This window comes from Chiloscyllium punctatum, chromosome 8, assembly GCF_047496795.1.
Source record: "Chiloscyllium punctatum isolate Juve2018m chromosome 8, sChiPun1.3, whole genome shotgun sequence".
NCBI classification, from domain to species: domain Eukaryota; kingdom Metazoa; phylum Chordata; class Chondrichthyes; order Orectolobiformes; family Hemiscylliidae; genus Chiloscyllium; species Chiloscyllium punctatum.
Window position 1 is genome coordinate 1894761 of NC_092746.1, and position 17719 is coordinate 1912479.

The following is a 17719-nucleotide window of genomic DNA, read 5'->3' on the forward strand; positions in this document are numbered from 1 at the left end:
TCTATGTCCTTGTGTTGTAGATTGCCCAGTCAGGGAAACACCTTTTGTGTCTGGCATGGCAAGGTTCTCTGGAATCTTGTGTGTTGCAATGAGCACACCTCTCATTCTTGTGGAATTCAGAGAGTTCAGGCCCAATTCATCATCATTTAATTTCCTCATCTCAGAAAACAATCAAGCAAACCTTTGCTGTAGCACCTCCAGTGCCAGTGTATAATTTCTTAGACACTACAGAAATCAGAACAGCAAACAGAATTCCAGGTGTGATTTTGCCAAAGATCCACACAATTGTAGCAAGGTTTTCTTATTATATTCATAATTCCTTGAAATAAAAGTCAATATGCCATTTACCATCTGAATTGATTTCTGTACCTTAATGCTAACTTTTTGCAGACAAGCTGCATCCAAAGCTTGCTGAGCGTTGACATAAACAAGTTTCACATTGTTTAGAAAATACCTTGCTGATTTATTCTAACTGTCAAAGTCTACAAACCACATAATATTCCATCTGCCATCTTGTTACCCTTTCATGTAACCTGTCCATGTCTCTTTGTGTTCTCCATACAGCTTATATTCCCACCTAACTTTCTATCATCAGCATGTTATAATTCTGTAGCCTCTACCAGCTAAAAGGAGAACAGCAGGAGACCACATGGAAACACCAATGGCAAGTCTGCTCCAATCCAATTTGGAAACATATCACTGTTCCTTCACTGCCACAGTCAAAAACAAGCAAGCCTCTTCCTAGCAGCACTGTGGACTGCAGCCATTTACTACCTCATTGAAGAGGATTGCAACAGGCAGTAAACGGCTACCTTTCCAGCAATGCTCACGTTCCATGAGCGAGAAACAAAAAAAAACTGTGCATTATTTTCAGACTCCGCATAAATCATTCATATGGCCTTCAAGTAGCTTTAGCCCCATCATTGATGTTTATGGTACTTCACTAATTAAGCCTGCCAATTTGAAAATGATCCACTATCTCTGTTCTCCACTTTATGCCCAAATAAACACATACCTCCACCCAAATAAACCCGAATATCCCCAAATCAACTGCTGGATTAATGACATCTTTACAATGAAGGAGGCTAGTTAGAAAACAGAAATTTATGTCATAATCCACCGAATTAGAGGGGGTAAATTCAGAACAGAAATGCGGAGACATTTCTTCAGCCAGAGATGGTGGGCCTGTGGAATTCATTGCCGCAGAGTGCAGTGGAGGCCGGGGCGCTAAATGTCTTCAAGGCAGAGATTGATAGATTCTTGTTGTCTCGAGGAATTAAGGGCTACGGGGAGAATGCAGGTAAGTGGAGTTGAAATGCCCATCAGCCATGATTGAATGGCGGAGTGGACTCGATGGGCCGAATGGCCTTACTTCCACTCCTATGTCTTATGGTCTTATGGTACGGCAAACAGCATTTTTATTAAAAAGAGAATATGACATTTGGCCAGATTTTCACACTATGCACATACTTTGGCCTTACGCTTTCTAATTTGCATTTCCTGGTTTAGACTCTGTATGTCTCAGTAATGTTTCTTCAAGCTTATTTACTTGATTTCTTCAAAAGTCCCAGATATTAAAAATAATTTGTTGCATGGGAAGTGAGCAAGGTTGGCATTTGTTACCCATCCATAATTGCCCTTCAACTGAGTGGACTGTTTGGTCATTTTAGAGGTCAATTAAGAGTCAACCACATGCTTTCTGTCTGGAGTCACAGGTAGGAAAAATATAGTTGATTTCCCTCCTTAAAGAACATTAGTGAACATGATGGGCTTTTACAACAATTGATAATATTTCCACAGTCACCGTTACTGATACTAACTTTCATTCCCAGATTTTACTTAGATTATTTACAGTGTGGAAACAGACCCTTCAGCTCAACAAGTCCACACCGACCCGCTGAAGCGCACTCACCCAGACCCATTCCCCTACATTTACCCCTGCACCTAACACTACGGGCAATTTAGCATGGCCAATTCACCTGACCTGCACATCTTTGGACTGTGGGAGGAAACTGGAGCACCCAGAGGAAACCCACGCAGACACGGGGAGAATGTGCAAACTCCACACAGACAGTCGCCTGAGGCGGGAATTGAACCCGGGTCTCTGGCGCTGTGAGGCAGCAGTACTAACCACTGTGCCACCGAGATGCCCACAACTAAATTTATTAATTGAATTGAAATTTCACTCGTTGCCATAGTGAGGTTTGACCTCGTGTCCACAGCATTAGCCTGCAGTCAGGATTACTATTCCAATTATCAGTCCAAATAGACTAAAGGCTCTTTGTAACTTTATATCGTTAAAAAAAGCCCATCGCAAATCTGTGGATGAATTCAAATGTAATCACCACTGAATGCAAGAGCTATAGAGATTAGCAAGGAACTATGATTGGGCAAGGTGGCTAATGTAGCGAAAGAATAAACCACAGGTTACAAGTTCTAGATGGGCACATTCCAAAACCCTATCTCAATTAAACATTGTGCTAATATCGAAGCCTGCACTATATTCTAAAAAAATTACATGTAGACATAATGAGCTGTAAAGTATTAGTCAGGAAGCTTTATTTGCAAATCAAAAATATCTTTCATCAAAGCATATTTCTAGTTGTACTTTGCTTTCTCTTCGTAAATGTTCTCTTTAAATGTACTGACATTTTCCTGGAGTATAGTTCGATAAATACTATTCGACTTCTTGCATATCACCAAATAGCCTTTTAGACGCATGCCTCAACAATCAAATATTCTGATTATTCAAGCTTAAAAATTAATTCTGATCTCAGGTAACCTGGTTTACATTGGGGATCAAACCAGGACCTTCCTGACGTGCAGTTCTGCTGCTCATTTTGCAACTTGTCCAGTGAAAATTTCAACATTTATGTTAATTCCCCTCCCCCTGTCCAAGTCTACTTGCATCTCTATTCACCACAGGGCTGAGCCAGTGACAGCAAGCAGAATTCTTGCATACCCCCACCAGCGTTGCTTTTGTTTCATCTGCTAATAGGTGTAGAATTGCAGCCTATGTCAATGTGTTGAAGGTCATGACCTTGTGTGAGGAACTGAGCAAATAAGCCAATGTATCCCTGTTCTGTGGGACAATGTATACCTTGTCATACTAATTCCACATGGATTTCAATCTTTGTTTCTCCTAGTAGTATGATTGGTCAACTATTAGACTGTGCTGCATTGTCCAACACTCAATTATAAATATTAGGAGGAGAAACTAAACATTTCATGAGACAAAACAGTTGTGTTCCTTCATCAATAGACTGTAAGCATCTGCTGGCAAACAAAGATCTATTCATCTTTCAAAGTATGCATTTTTCTGATTTCATCATTCAGCAGAAGCAACTATCTACATTTGGAAATTCAATACAATTCATTTTATATCAAAGCTTTTATACATTTTGAGCATCACTAGCTAGGCCAGCAGTTAATGCTCATGAATGTCAAGTAATGACGATTAGATTCCCTTATTTCTTAGACTGCTATTGCCTGACACTTATGAAATGCACTGTTTCTTGCAAATTATCAGTCTGAGACTAAAATTCAGCATGTCCTTAAGGACTCTTACCAATTTTTATAGATGGTCTATAGAAAACATTCTATACAGATGCATCACGGCTTGGTACAACTACTGTTGTGCCCAGGACAGTAAGAAACTACAGAGAGTTGTGAACACAGACCAGTCTACATGCAAGTTAACTTTCCATCATTGACCATATTTCTTGCTGCTTTGGGAAGGTAGTGAACATAATCAAAGACCCCTCCCACCCTGGTTATAACATCTTCTAATCTGTTCAGTCGGGCTGAAGATACAAAAGCTTAAATACACATTGCAACAGATTCAAGAACAGCTTCTTTCTTGCTGTTATTAGATTTCCAAATATACTTTTGACCTTTCAAATTTAATGTTAATCTGGCTGTCTGTGTACCTTCACTGAATATTAATAACAGACCAGTAGCAGAAGAAATACAAAAACACAACGGAGCCAAAATCTTTTACAAGATTTATTTAGGTGGAAAATAAAACAAGGGAAAGAAAGAAAGGATTAAAACGAGAGAAAAACAGTAGAAAGAAGGAAAGGAAATTAGAAGGGAAATATGGTTAGAAGATTAGTGATATAGAGGTATTAGGGAAATAAATATAATTTTAATTTCAGATGGTTGACTGAAAGGATACCCAAAATTGGTGGATTTTAAAGAATGGCAACTTTGAACTAAATTAGCTAAATACCCAAAACTGTTGGATTAGGATAGCAGTGACGATGGTGATGTGCATGTGGCCGTATTCTAAACAATTTCTAGTTTCTGAAGGGGGCAGGAACACAGTAAGAAAGATATATTTGAAAAGTCAATCTCTACACCAATGGAGCTATGGCTGAGGGTTTCAGTTATAAAAGGGGTCAGACACATCACTGTAGTCCAAAGCTGAAAGGCAACATCTTTGGAAACAGATCCCACGTGAGAGAAAAAAAGTCACAAGTGAATTGTGTACCATATAGCTTCAGCTTGAGAAGCTGTAGTGCAGACAGTTACATTTACCTCAGAGAAGGATGGTGATATTGAAGAGTATGTCATGAAGTTGTAATAAAGTAAACTTTGTTTTAACCAGCATCTTTTGAATAGGCACTCTTGATAAACTGGGGAAAATTATTTACCTCAAATACCAGATGTCTAAGGTAATATTGCAATGTCCAGGTAGTCAGTTGAGAGTGAGAATATGAAGGCTCTCTGTCAATAAGCCTTATTTAAGAAAAGGTAGCATTATTGAGTGATTTATGTGGTAAATAAAGTATAACAGTGATGGGTATACTCCTTGCATTATGTTTCTCTTACTTAGTGTGTATTTTTACGTTGTTTATGTAGACCTCTTGATCAACCAGAATATTTGATCAACTGACTCCTGGTCCACAGGTGCTGGTTAATGAAAAGATCACTCATCTTTAACTCCTTCAACTGATCTATTACTCAGGATTGTTGTTTGAATAAAAACACCTTAAACAGTTTTAAATTGGCTGCAGAAACTACTTGGCTGGCAAACTGGTTAATCTCCACTGGAACTTAAAAAATGGTTGCTAAAACAATGTTGCTTAAGAATTGATTTACATTTAAACTATTTCATCAGGAAATGCCAGCAGAAAGGTCATCTATATGTAGAAAGGGAGATGCCACCTCCTTAAATAGCATCTTGACAGCTTTGACAATAGTATATCAAAACTCCTTTGTTAATATGGATTCTCTCTATTACAGGCCAATAGCCAGCTCTCACATGATCAGAACCTCACATGGGAAGAACTAAAACTTTAAGCTTATCTATGTTTGTTACAGATTTCAATAATATTAAGAGGGCCGACAATATAGAATAATATAACACCAGCTCTCCCTTTTTCTCTCAACAATCTTGTTAAGTTCAAACCCTGTTCCTGTTACAAATTACAATACATCACAGTGAATAGAATTGAAAAAAACTTCGTGTCATATTACAACTATACCTCTGGAAGTACAGCCAATCTGCATTGGTCACAATGCCATTGAACTTCCAGCCAACTAATGGGACATCAGAAAGTACTTTTTTAATATAAGGACTTGGTATTCTCCAATTTTACCTGCCCCAACTCTGTAACTTGTTCACTTTGCACACATGCCAGTGTGTGCATACATCACAGCATTCGGGGCACGTCTTTGCCTTTCAAAAGTGTTTATGTTTTTAACAAAGTTTTTTTAGAATCATAAAAACAAACTCCTTATTTGGTATCTCAATAAATTTGGCTGGTTTTATTTCTTCACACAAAGTCAAGTGCAAGCTGCATTTGGATAAACTACGTCTTGTAAATATTCAAACTCTGTTATACTAACATCAGGAGTGAAGTAAAAATAATTTATTTAACCTTCTGAACTTAGCCACAGAGTTATACAGCACAGAAACAGACCCATCGGTCCAAACAGTCCATGCTGAACATAATCCCAAACTAAACTGGTCCCACCTGCCTGCTCCTGGCCCATATCCCTCCAAACCTTTCCTATTCATGTATTTATCTAAGTGTCTTTCAAACATTCTAACGGTACATTAATCAATATGCAATTAAAGCTGTTGGAGAGTAAGGAAAAAATGAAACTAAACGTGAAAGAGAAAAATCAGCAAGTAAAATAGAATTGAAAAAACTAGAATTAGAATCTTTACCATGTGGAAGCAGGCCATTTGGTCATCGAGTTCATACTGACCCTCTGAACAGCATCCCACTTAGACATACCCCCATACCCTATCCCTATAACCCTGCATTTCCCATGGCTAATCCACCTAGCCTGCACATCCCTGGACTCACTGGCAATTTGACATGGCTAATCCACCTAACCTACACATCTTTGTACAGTGGGAGGAAACTGCAAACTCCATAAAGACAATTGCCCAAGACTGGAATCGAACCTGGGTCCCTGTGAGGCAGCAGTGCTAACCACAGAGCCATCATGCTGCCCCACGTACAAGAGACGTACAAGAGAGAAATAAAGTAAATAACAATAATGCCTTCAGAGAAACAGGATTAGGGGTCATTTAAACACTGGGGGAAGCCCAGCCATGCTTGAGTGAGAAATTTCTCAAGGTGGTATACAAGTGATGAATTGAAGGCTGTCATGAAGAGAGTCATCAAGCACAACAAAGTTAACTATACAGACATGCGAAGAAAACACATTTAACAAGTTAGAACTATAGAAATGTTATAGCACAGAAGAGGACTCTTTGGCCAATATTGTCTATGCCAAGCCAAAGACACCCTGATACCCTTTCTAATCCCATTTTACGGCATACGGCCCATAGCCCTTGTGGTGCAGATTCAGGTACTTTTTAAAAGTGTTTAGGATCTCTGCATCCACCACAAACTCAGACAGTGAATTCTGGACACCCACCACCCTCAGCATAAAACTGTTTTTCCTCATGTCCCCTCTTCTTTACAACCTTATCTACCTGTACAGCAACCTTTAGGGGCCTGTGCACTTGTATGGTAAAATTTCTCCCTTCATCTACACTTCTCAGTACATTCCCGTTTATTGTGTATTCTTTTTACTGTTTGAACTACATGAATGAATATCTCACACTGATCAGAGCTGGACTCCATTTGCCACTTTCCTGAGTTCTGAGTTCTGAGTTCTGAGAGAGGTTGCTGAGGAAATAGCGGAGGCATTGGTTGAGATCTTTCAAGAGTCTTTCAAGTATCTTTCAAGAGTCACTGGAGTCAGGAAAGGTCCCGGATGATTGGAAGATGGCTGTAGTAACCCCCTTGTTCAAGAAAGGATCAAGGCAAAAGATGGAAAATTATAGGCCAATCAGCTTAACCTCGGTTGTTGGTAAAATTCTAGAATCCATCATTAAGGATGAGGTTTCTAAATTCTTGGAAGAGCAGAGTCTGATTAGAACAAGTCAACATGGATTTAGTAAAGGGAGGTCATGCCTGACAAACCTGTTGGAATTTTTTGAAGAGGTAACAAGTAGGTTAGACCAGGGAAACCCAGTGGATGTGGTCTATCTAGACTTTCAAAAGGCCTTTGATAAGGTGCCACACGGGAGGCTGCTGAGCAAGGTGAGGGCCCATGGTGTTCGAGGTGAGCTGCTGGGATGGATTGAGGATTGGCTGTCTAACAGAAGGCAGAGAGTTGGGATAAAAGGTTCTTTTTCAGAATGGCAGCCGGTGACGAGCGGTGTCCCGCAGGGTTCGGTGCTGGGGCCACAGCTGTTCGCATTATATATTAATGATTTGGATGAGGGAACCGGGGGCATTCTAGCGAAGTTTGCCGATGATACGAAGTTAGGTGGACAGGCAGGTAGTACTGAGGAAGTGGGGAGGCTACAGAAGGATCTAGACAGGTTGGGAGAGTGGTCCAGGAAATGGCTGATGGAATTTAACGTGAGCAATTGCGAGGTCTTGCACTTTGACAAAAAGAATAAAAGCATGGACTACTTTCTAAATGGTGAGAAAATTAATAAAGCCAAAGCACAAAGGGATCTGGGAGTGCTAGTCGAGGATTCTCTAAAGGTAAACATGCAGGTTGAGTCTGTGATTAAGAAAGCGAATGCAATGTTGTCTCTTATCTCAAGAGGGTTGGAATATAAAAGCAGAGATGTACTACTAAGACTTTATAAAGCTCTGGTTAGGCCCCATTTGGAGTACTGTGTCCAGTTTTGGTCCCCACCCCTCAGGAAGGACATACTGGCACTGGAACGTGTCCAGCGGAGATTCACACGGATGATCCCTGGAATGACAGGTCTAGCATATGAGGAACGGCTGAGGATACTGGGATTGTATTCGTTGGAGTTTAGAAGATTAAGGGGAGATCTAATAGAGACGTACAAAATAATACATGGCTTGGAAAAGGTGGATGCTAGGAAATTGTTTCTGTTAGGCGAGGAGACTAGGACCCGTGGACACAGCCTTAGAATTAGAGGGGGTCATTTCAAAACAGAAATGCGGAGACATTTCTTCAGCCAGAGAGTGGTGGGCCTGTGGAATTCATTGCCACGGAGTGCAGTGGAAGCCGGGACGCTAAATGTCTTCAAGGCCGAGATTGATAGGTTCTTGTTGTCTAGAGGAATTAAGGGCTACGGGGAGAACGCTGGTAAGTGGAGCTGAAATGTGCATCAGCCATGATTGAATGGCGGAGTGGACTCGATGGGCCGAATGGCCTTACTTCCACTCCTATGTCTTATGGTCTACTCAACCAACCATTTGTTCTGGAGGTTAAAGTATACCCTACACTATCCGCTAATGGTCAGTTTTTGTATAATCTGCAAATATCCCAATTGTGCCCACCATGTTCAACTCCAAATTGTTAATGTGTAAAACAGGCATCGGAGGTCCCAACACTGAGCCTAGTAGATCATTATTGAAACAGATTTCCCTTCTCAAAGGCAGCCATTGATCAGTTGTTTCCTGTTACTAAGCCAAATTGGGATTCAATTCAACACATTACCCTGTACCCCATGGGCTTTTAATTTTGTTTGACCAGTCTGCCATGTGGGACCTTGTCAAATGCTTTATTAAAATCCATATAGACATGCTATCATGTTGTGGTCAGATAGCAACAAAACAATGAATGCATAGTTCCTAGTTATTAGACAAGATGGCAACGGGGTAGGACCATCCAGCTGGAGCTCGTCTGCTCTGTCTGTTCCTTTTCTTTTTCTTTCTCTCTCTCGTTGCTTTTTCTCTTCTGCCAATGGCCCGAAGCAGCACGGGGCCGGCCAGTAGCCTGCAGCAGGGCAGAGATGGCAAGTGGGCCTGTAGTGGAGTGGGGATGGCAGCCAGAGGACCCTGAGCAAAGTGGGGATGGTGGTGAGCAGCCCAGTGCAGGGGTGACCAGTGGCCTGAATCGGAGCAGGGATGGTGGCCAGTGGGTGAAGTGGGGACAGCCAGAGGCCTGGTTTGGAACTGGTGGAGCCCTGTGAAGGTGATGAAGCTGTGAAGAATGGAATGGTTAATAATGCTGAAGGTGGTGGTGAGGCTGAGCAAAGACAGTGAAAGAATAATTTCATCTGGGATTGTCTCAATGCTATAAACCACTCTGAAAGCACTCCTGCTGAGAATGTCAAGATATGGCAATTGATCATTTGAAGGATCCTGAAAAGAAGTAGACATTTACAGACATTATGTTTAATCTGAAAGGTACTGGTGCTTTTATGGACAATAGCTGAAACCAATTTTAATGTGCCAAAAACAAGTGAAAATGAGGCATAATCCATTTCAAGGAACATGCAGATTAAGTGGCTTTGGCACAGGCCGGTGCAATTACTCATGCAAGTCAGTTGTTCTTCCACAGATAGCACAACTACCATTTAAATATGGCTATAAGAATTGATTTATTTTATTAAAAAATATTGCTGTGATGCATAATGGCTTGTAACAGAGATAGGGTCTGAGCTCAACAGGAAATAGGTGCAGATATATGTGGCTGCCTTCATTGAGAAAATAGGTGTGATGGGGTGAGGGGAACTTAAGGAAAAGGTCTTAGATGTACAGAAGATTATTATGGCAGTAATGTAATTAACTTAGTGTTGCAATGTATGCCCGGGATCATGTTACAGGGCCCCAGTAACAGATCATGGTAGTGCATTGTGATTGGTTAGTTAAATCCCTGGGAGATGAGCTAATGCTGAAGATGACGGTGTTGTAATGTGATTGGTTAAAAGTGTGATGGAGGGAACCAGTGTGGCAGACTATGATTAGTTTAGAAAGACAAAGCAAGCCAGTATGATTGGCTATGCTAATATTATCCAATAAGCGCGGGACCAACAAATTGTATAAACTGGAGGAGAACAAAGAGCTTGGGGGGAGGCCAGGGAAGCCACTTTGCTGGCTTGTATAGCTTTGATTTTGCAAGATTAAAGTTTAATTTTGTGAAGGATTTTCTGTGTCTCCTGGTAATTTTTTATTGAACATGGAGTGATTCTTCCACAACAGATGCAATGAGATTGGACCAGTGAGGTGTTAAACAGGACAGTAGCAAGGAGAAATGCATATGCCATCTTAGTGGTTATCTGATGCAATAAGTTTTGAAACAAAATTCAATAAACCTAATAGCATGTGGCTAACACCCAACAGGTTTACAAATATCCATGGATGATCTTCCCAGACTGACCTACTGATTTCAGTTCTGCATCATATGGCTGAATTTGAAAGAGCCTAGGAAGCTACCAGTCACTATAAAACACAGCAAATCAAACATCAGATAGAACTATCAGAACGGCTTCCTAAACAGGGGGGGAGGGGAGCTCAAGACCCCAAAGTGAGGTCACCAATTACAATGTTGGGCTCACAAGGCCTGAGGCCACAATGGTTGCCATAGAGCTCTGACTGAGCTATTACAGCTTTGCACTCTCCTGTAACAGGCTCCCGCTCTCATAGCACTCCCACTACCCTGTCCTCTCATTGTGAAAACAATTTTAAAAGCCCTTACAATGGAGTTACATAGGAAAAATGTGTGGTAAGCATTAAAATGTTGGGATTTACCCAGAAATCATAGCAGGATAAAACTTTAGTAAGTCCAACCCAGTGTAACCTACAATATTCTCCTTGCTGATATTTGAAGATTAATTTCCAAGTTAGGAGAATTTTCACATAAACAGTTAAACCAATTGCATTGAAGTTCATTTAGAAACATTTTTATCAGTCGATATTTCAAATTATGCTGCATTATCAGATATGTCGTGTCCTGCCAAACAAACTGATCTGCTAAAGATGGAAGCATAATTTATCCCATCAGACGGTGTTTGGTAAACTTTCCTTTATTGGTCAGAGTATTGAGTACAGGAGTTGGGATGTCAAGTTGCGGCTGTACAAGACATTGGTTAGGCCACTTTTGGAATACTGTGTGCAATGCTGGTCACCTTCCTATTGGAAAGATGTTGTGAAACCTGAAAGAGTTCAGAAAAGATTTACCAGGATGTGCCAGGGTTTAGGGAGAGGTTGAATAGATTCTCCACAGTATGGAAACAGGCCATTCGGCCCAACAAGTCCAAACCGGCCCTCTGAAGAATAGCCCACCCAGACCATTTCCCTACCCAATATTTACTCCTGACTAATGCACCTAACACTATGGGCAAATGAGCATGTCTAATTCACCTAACCTGCACATCTTTGGATTGTGGGAGGAAATCGGAGCACCTGGAGGAAACCCACGTGGACATGGAATAGGCTGGGGCTGTTTTGCCTGGAGCGTCAGAGGCTGAGGGGTGACCTTATGGATGTTTATAAAATCATGAGGGCATGGATAGGGTAAATGGGCAAAGGGATTTTTTTCCCTGGGGTGGGGGAGTCCAGATGTGGAAGGCATAGATTTCGGGTGAGAGGGGAAAGATATAAGAGAGACCCAAGGGGCAGCTTTTTCACACAGAGAGTGGTACGTGTATTGAATGAGCTGCCAGAGGAAGTGGTGGAGGCTGGTACAATTGCAACCTTTAAAAGGCATCTGGATGGGTATATGAATAGGAAGGGTTTGGAGGGATATGGGCCAGGTATGGCAGGTGGGATTAGATTGGGTTGGGATATCTGGTCGGCATGGGAGAGTTGGACCGAAGGGCCTGTTTCCGTGCTGTACATCTCTGACTCTAAGAATTGCTCAACTCTAGATCCCATGAAGTCTCATAACCTCAGGTCAAACAATACAAGGGAAAACCTTTGCTAATTACCACCCGTTGCCTAGCCTCAACTCTTTGCATGGTGAACACCTGGAGGAAGCAAGAGAACAAAATGTGTTTTGGGTGGGGTATTTTAATTAATCCATCAACAATCCTTGCAAATACTTGTACTAGCTGAGTTGCCAAACTCAGAAGAGGCCAAACTAGTCTTGCATCAGGTTTTGAAGGAGTCAATGTATAGGTGTAATCCACTTGACTTTGACCTAACCAATGCAAGCATCAAAAATACATTTTTATATGATAGCATTGGTTGGAGTAACCTTCATACACTCCTTCAGAAGATAAAGTCTTATCTTTGCAATTAGGACACCTTCCATTGTACAGTGTGACACTACAAAAGCACCAAATGTGACAAACTATTCATCAACTAAAATCCAAAACTGAATATTCAAAAACCACCACCGACCATCAACTGCAATGGAACTGTAGGCCACCACTCTCAGCCTACTACATCCCTTCTTCCTCTATTCCATCAAGCTAGGAAATACGTGTGATATAAAGGTATGCTGATATCAGCCCCTGCAAAGGTACACAGGCTGATGATTCAATAATACATTGTTTATTCTGTGGCACTGAACATTTGTAAACAACAGACAATTTTTTGTCATGTATTTATCATCCTTTAATGCTGGTGGACATGAAGTCTGTTTTAATACAGGGAACGGGTCACATGGCTTAGCCGTTCAACACCGATAATCGATTAAACAGACAAATAGAACACTGCTCAGACTGGTGTTAGGTCAATGGAAAATTCTACAACTACTTAATGATATACAGTAAAACAAAAATTATGTAGGCAATCTAAATGGAAGGTAAATATAAGGTTTTTTTTGAAATCTAAAATATTTCAAATATTAATTTCAGAAATTAAAGAATGAGATATTTCAATATTTTCCAATGCTGCTTCTTTTGTGGCAGAATAGCAGTACCTATTGGTAGGAAATGATTATTACAGAGGAGCTTTCTTTCATAAGTAAATATGATACAATAGGACAAATATCCAGTTATGGAGCATGTTGTTGCATAAATATTAAAAGCTTTTCAAATGCCTTGGCCCAGTGGCCCTGGCATACAGCCAAAGTAAAAACGTACTATTGCTTCATGTGCTCCAAGCCAACAAAAGATAATCTGATGGACAGTCACTGGACTTGGAATGTTAACTCTGCTTTCTTCCCACAGATGGTGCGAGACCTGCCGAGTTTCTCCGTCAATTTCTGTTTTTGTTTCAAATCTTTAGCATCCACAGTTCTTTGTTTCACAAAGTATTACTACTTAATCATTTAACAGCTTCGGTTCCATTTACATTATCTGACTTTTAACTAATGCACTTTATTAATATTTTCTAGGAACACTTACTCCAGGCCTGTGAATTTTGTCAACCAAATTGGCAGGAAGTATTTATTTTTCATGAACTAGATGTTTTTCGCCATTGCATTTAGTGCAACTATATAGCTTTTTTTTAACCTTAGGTTTCTATAATAATTCTGAATATTTACAATATAGACAACTCCAGTTGATAGAATGATTTGGATGATGCAAAGGTGATAAATGTGAACTGTGCAAAACAATATAGTGAGTATGCATGGATTGCAACTGACTTTTGAGAATTATCCCACTTCATACCAAAATAATAAGCCTCAGTCTTTAATAACTTTGAACACAAGTGACATTAAGAATCTATAATAATAGAGTGGAGGTATGCAATATTATTGTGCTTCAAATGAACATCAGTGATGCTTGAGCAGCAATAATACACAAACATTTACCAGAGGTATTGTACACAGTTGTCACTCTGTTATTTTAATATAAGATCATGACACACCCATGTATTTATAAATGCAGCAACCAAAAAAACCGATCTAAAAACACTGTATAGGAATGGGGAAAAATAAATCAAAATAAAACTTGTGACCTATTTACATATTTATTTATCACGAATGGATGTGGAGTTTATTGTACAAACACAGGAATATTTTGTAAACGAAAGGACATACTAGTTCAATTGTTGCTGTGCCCTTTACTTTGCTCTGAAGAAATTTATTGTTTTTGTTTTAACTCTTGGTAGTAATTTCAAGCCTTTAGAATCAAAAATTGCATTTAAAACATTTCAGTAAAAAACAGAACATTTTAGTTAAGTAGAGAAACCTGTTAGTGTTTTTTGTAGTAATTTATTTGCTAGCATTTGAAATAACCTAGAACTAAAATTTTCATAGAATCATTGAATCCCTATAGTGTAAGCAGGCCATTTAGTCTATAGAGTGAGTACACACTAGCCCTCTGAAGAGCTTCACACTTCCTTTACTCTATCCCTGCATTTCTCATGGCCAATCCACCTAACCTGCACATCCTTGGACTGTGGGAGGAAACCGGAGCAGCCAGAGGAAACCTATGCAGTCACAGGAAACCTATGCAGTCACAGGAAGAAGGTGCAAACTCCACAGACAGACAGTTGCCTGAGGCTGGAATCGAACTCAGGTCCCTTGTACTTTGAGGCAGCAGTGCTAACCACTGAGCCACCATGCTGTCAAAATCAAAACTAGATACTCTAGAAAGCAAACATTTCATGTGACGATTCAGTACAATGTAGTAGACTGTATGCATTTGCCTCGGAGTACAAATCACGTTACATATTTAGATTGATAATGGTTGTGGTGGAAGCAGGGTTAGCTTATCAGCCAATCAAGAGTTATGCACAATTCTTCAGTCAAAATCTTGAACACTAGTCAACAATTTGTACAAAACAGAAGCTTACTTTAAGTAGCAAACAAGCAATTTCTTTAGTACAGAATTATTGATGAAACTGCATTAAAAACAACATATTGCTGTTAAATTGTCACCTTGTCTTGTTGACAAATCCTTGTTAAATGTGGGCATTTCACTGGTTCCAGCTTCTAGGTAAGCTAGGTCTATACTAATCACTGAACAGCAATACATTTTCTGCAAGATAATCTTCAGAGAATTACTTGCTGATTTGTTTAACATGCCATCTTATTATTACACGTAAGATTCAATTTGTCACCTACAATCACATTAATACTTGAGCTTCCACCACAACCGTTATAAATCTAAATATGTAAAGTTATTTGTATGCATAGGCAAATGCATACAGTCTACTACCTTGTACTGAGTCATCACAGGAAATGTTTGCTTTCTGGAGTATCTAGTTTGATTTTGACAGCATTGTGGCTCTGTGGTTAGCCCTGCTGTCTCAAAGTGCCAGGGACTTCAGTACGATTCCAGCCTCGAATGACTGTCTGTGTGGAGTTTGCACGTTCTCCCTGTGACAGCATAGATTTCTTCCAGGTGCTCCAGTTTCCTTCCACAGTCCAAGGATGTGCAGGTTAGGTGGATTGGCCATGCTAAATTGCCCAGACTGTTCAGGGAGGTGCAAGCCAGGTGGGTTAGCCATGGGAAATGCAGGGATAGGGTGAGGGAGGTGGAAAGCTCTTCAGAGGGCCAGTGTGGACTCGAGGGGCTGAATGACCTGCTTAGACACTGTAGGGATTCAATGAAAAGCAGACTTCTACCTGTATTTGATAATAGCACTAAATATCAACAGTACCTCACTCGAGAAACGTTTTCGAAAGTTAAAATCATCAAGCTAGCTTTACGATTTTAATATTTAGGAGCAATTTTTGAAGAGTTGGGAAGACACCACAGGCCTTTAAAAATAGGGGAGACCTGAATACAGGAGTCCCAAACCCATTCCCAATCATACTGGTGGGGCAAGGGGTTGGACCATGAATCACAGAAGCAAAATAGCCAAATTCAGCAGGGTCTTTTGAACTTAAGTGCTGAGTTCAAACAGACCATATTTTGCCTGGCCCCAGGGCCTTAACCTGCCACTGGAAGTCACAAATACTTGGGTGCACATCGTCACTCTTGAAATGTAGATAAGGTCTGTCAAAGTGTCATTAACTCTTTAAACTTAATAAAAAGGCTTAAGCTGTCAATGAGTTATAAAAAAAATCAATGGGACCATTGAATTGAAATGGTTCCAAAGTTGTCTCATGTTGGTTCGAAAAGTAAACAAGATTACCTATTCTACAGCTTCAACAGAGCTCTTTACTGATGTTTCTGAGCGCTGTTTTATGTTAACATGATTACTTGCCTGAGTTTCAGAAGTTACAGAAGCACTTTTGCAGCAGGGATTTCTGAGTTCACAGTTTGACATTTCAAAGAAATTATAAAGGGCGATCTGTCTTTAATGTGGCTACTGAATAAAGTCTTTTTTTTACAAGTGATGGATCACATTATTAAAATTCATTTTGGACATGTAGGTGTCATTGGCTTTGAACATTTATTGGCTATCTCTAATCACCCTCAAGAATGTGCTGCTCAGCTGCCCCCTTGAAACACTGCAGTCTTTGGACAGTGAATGCATACACAGTGCTATCAGGAAGGGAGTTCAAGGATATTGATCCAATGACAGAGAAGGAATGGCAACATAGTTCCAAGTCAGGATGGTGTGTAGCATGAAGTGGAATTTGCAACTGGTGGTGTTCTGATGACTATGCAACCCTTGACTTCTGAGGTAGTAGAGGAGATTTAAATGTTTTGACTGGATGTTGTCAATGGGAATTATGTATGAATGAGAACTGCATTAGATTGCCAGGTTATGTTTCTCACTTACAAATGGCACCTGAGTTCTAACTGGGGAGGACACGGAGTATGGCTATGGGAGCACAATGTTCAAGATCAATTATGTCCTATATGCTGCTGCCCCATCATGATCTGCATCTGAATCCTCGACAGCAGACTCATCACCCTACCTTTTAAGAAGCTGGCACACTGAAAATCCTTAATGCCAGGTCTGGAATGCAGTTCTATGTCATGCCTGATCTTATTTTTATCATAGTCTCCTATGTATGTTTGGTATTAGTGTCTGGACTGGTGGCTGTGTCACATTTTAAAAATTGGATCTTACTGCCCTCTCAGTTCCTCCTGAAGCTGCTACTAAGTCAGCAGCAATTCTTGGGTATCTGAAGGAGTCACTCAGAAAGGGAAAGGGTGGGTGAGGAAACTGAGCGCAGTGTAAAACAAAAGGAAACAGTGATTCCATCTTCCATTTGATTTGACTTATTGTTATGTGTACCTAAGTAGAGTGAAAAGAAAACTTGGACAGATTAGTAATTTTTGCAAATTTAGAATTTAAGTTTAAAAGGTAAGAGTTAGATCTGCTGCGCAGAGCTTGCAAGAAGTCACCCTGTTTAGGTACCACCTTGAATTATCTGCAGCCTGCATATCACACCAGGCAATCGGGGGAGGGTGAGCAGAGACTCAAGATTAGATTAGATTAGATTCCCTACAGTATAAAAACAGGCCCTTCGGCCCAACAAGTCCACACCGACCCTTTGAAGAGTAACCCACCCAGACCCATTCCCCAACCCTATATTACCCTATAATGCACCTAACACCATGGGCAATTTAGCATAGCCAACTCACCTAACCTGCACATCTTTGGATTGTAGGAGGAAACTGGAACACCTGGAGGAAACCCACGCAGACATGGGGAGAATGTGCAAACTCCACACAGAC

General features: G+C 40.4%; 1 protein-coding gene across 3 annotated transcripts in view; it reads right to left on the reverse strand.

Annotated features, from left to right (window-relative positions):
* chn2 (chimerin 2) overlaps positions 1-17719 on the reverse strand; it is a 367748-nt gene that overhangs the window by 41290 nt on the left and 308739 nt on the right. The gene's annotated exons all lie outside the window — the stretch shown is intronic.